Here is a 2,593-nt window from a genome sequence, read left to right on the forward strand (position 1 = left end):
AGGTGAGCGGGCTCGGCGCTCCTCCGCACAGGTAGCGGTGAGCAGCGTGTGTAAGATACAGACTTTCTTTTTTGTTATTGTTGTTACTTTCCGAGCGTATGTTGCTTTTTATTCGTTTCTGTTGCGAACGTTTACGTGTGTAAAGTACGGAAGGTGTTGATGGGATCCCCGTAGGGACGCGATCGGGCGCTGAGCGGGAGCGTGTGGCCCCGCCTGGGCAGCGAGTCCCGCACGTTCGGGAGAGAAAAGGATAAAACGAGGGGTCATGGACAGGTGTGAACCGCAGAGAGAGTACGCGAGGGGGACAGTCCACTCTGAGCTTCGTTTTTGTCATTAGGAGCTCCGGCTCTTTCTGTATTTGTTTATGAACTTCGCTTAGCGTTCTTTCTGGGTTGAAATAAAATCCTCTCGGAGGATAATTTTGTTGCCTGTTTCCACTGTGCTAGGGCTGTGTCACTTGCATGTAAAACAGCCCACGTGTGTTTCAATTACTTGAACCATTTCAGATGAATGGTTTTGGGAACCTATTGCTAATATTTCATTCAGAGATGGTTATTTTTCTCCTGCAAAATACACGTTTGTCATTTCAATAAAATTCTGCTGGCCTTTTAAAGGCTGATAACTTGGCAGGGACTTAAAACACTTCAAGAAACTTTATGAAATGTAACTGGGTTTTGTCTTAGTTTGTTTTTCAGCAACTGTTTTTCTAGCAGCTGACTTTATAAGATGTTAGTCTTAATGGAGCTATTCCTAGAGAAGAAGCAGGAACATGCAGCTATATGTGGTTTGTTAAGTAGAACTTTAATGGTTCAGGAAGACCAAGTACATCTGGGTTTTGTTATCAGTGTTGTTTTAACACAAAATTTTCTAGACTATTTCACTTTAAAGTATCTATTATTGTAGATTACTGACTGTAAATTTCCAAGACTGAAATGACAGTCACACTAAGGAAGGTGTAAACTGTACTGCTTGCCAATTTGATGTAAACTCTCGTGTCATCCCTGAGAGAACAGGGATACTGTTGGTATATTAGGAAGTTCAGGAAGATTCTGTAATCCTAAGAAATAAGCTAAATTTACTGAATCATAGGGTGATTGTTTTTGCTGATAAAACATAGGTGTGGCACATAAAGTGCCTAATGTTAAAAAGTGCTTTTGCATGGGAATCTCTGGAGTCAACAGTGAGATCAGATTAGTATAGTTATTGTAGAAATGCTTTCATTTGTCACAGGTAGAATGCTACATAAATTTGTTGTGCAGTTTCTGTGAGCATTTACTGAGCATGTAATTCAGGCTTTCTTTTGTTTTATAATAAGTACTTCTAACAAATCAGCAGAGATCTTCTGCTCCCCATTCTTCAACTGGGAATTTTACTTCCCAGTTGCAAAGCCCCATCTACTGACTTCTCACCATACCATCCAATTTCCCCAGCTAGCTTGGTGTTAGAAGGCTCCACATGAGAGCGCCCATAACAACTTCATTGGGCTGTGCAGATGTAAGGAGTCTCACTCACACACCCTGGTGTTTTATAGACCCTCCAGGGAAACAGCACCTGAAACACCTGCCTTCATTTCTTGCTTTTCTTAAGCACAGGATAAGCATCTCCTTGTTTCTTTCTCATGTCATTGTGTTGTACTTTTATGTCTCTTGGCCCCCAGGAGAAGAAGCAAACATGTTACCATGCATTTGAAGAGAGTGGCTAATTGCTAATGAAGATAGTGTGCCTGGAGACTTTTCTCCTCCAATGCAGCTGATTCATGTTGGTGAAAGGAATCTGAGATGAGCAGAGCCCAGCTTGTAGAACTCGGGTCAGGGGAAGAAATTCATGCAGATAGGTGCAGCTAAGTGTCAAATTCAGTGTATACAGCACCTCCAAGATTTCTACCAAAGCTGCTCTTACTTTTTTTTTAATCTTCATTTTTTTTCTGCTCTTCTCCCTACTTAAGCAGTCCTCTCACTGTATATAGTTGCATGATTCTTCCACACTTAGACCTCTCTCTTTCTTGGCTTTCATTATTTATTTACCACATGCCTCTGCAGGACATTGTACTTATTTTAAGGCACTGAGTGACTTTGCATTGGACCAGCGGGTCTGAAAGGACATGAGCATGTTAATTGTATTTTTATTCCCCCTGTTGTTTAATCCTGAGGCATAATTACTGTTCTGGGGGCTCATGTGCTCTGTGGATGTCTGTGAACTGTTCCCCCAGAGGCTGCTATGACTGAAGGTCAGTCTCAGCTGTCCTGCAGGCAGACAGAAGGAGTGTAAGTGCAGGTGTGTGTTCCTTGGGCAGACAGGAGGAGTGTAAGTGCAGGTGTGTGTTCCTTGGGCAGACAGGAGGAGTGTAAGTGCAGGTGTGTGTTCCTTGGTGCCTTCAGGAGCTGTGAGCTGAGACTTCACAGGCTGATAATGGTGCGGAGGGGAAATGCAGCTGAGATGGTGCCCGGGGCTCCTGTGAGCTGGGCTAAGGAGTTTCACTCAGTGTCAGGGTGTGCTTCTGGCTGCTCATCTGCAGGAACACGGAGAGGCTGTGAGTGCTCCAAGCCACATTTCCCTGTGCAGTCATGCAGGTGCCTGACCTTTGGACACAGGG

The sequence above is a fragment of the Geospiza fortis genome, unplaced genomic scaffold (assembly GCF_000277835.1).
Source record: "Geospiza fortis unplaced genomic scaffold, GeoFor_1.0 scaffold318, whole genome shotgun sequence".
Taxonomy (NCBI): Eukaryota; Metazoa; Chordata; class Aves; order Passeriformes; family Thraupidae; genus Geospiza; species Geospiza fortis.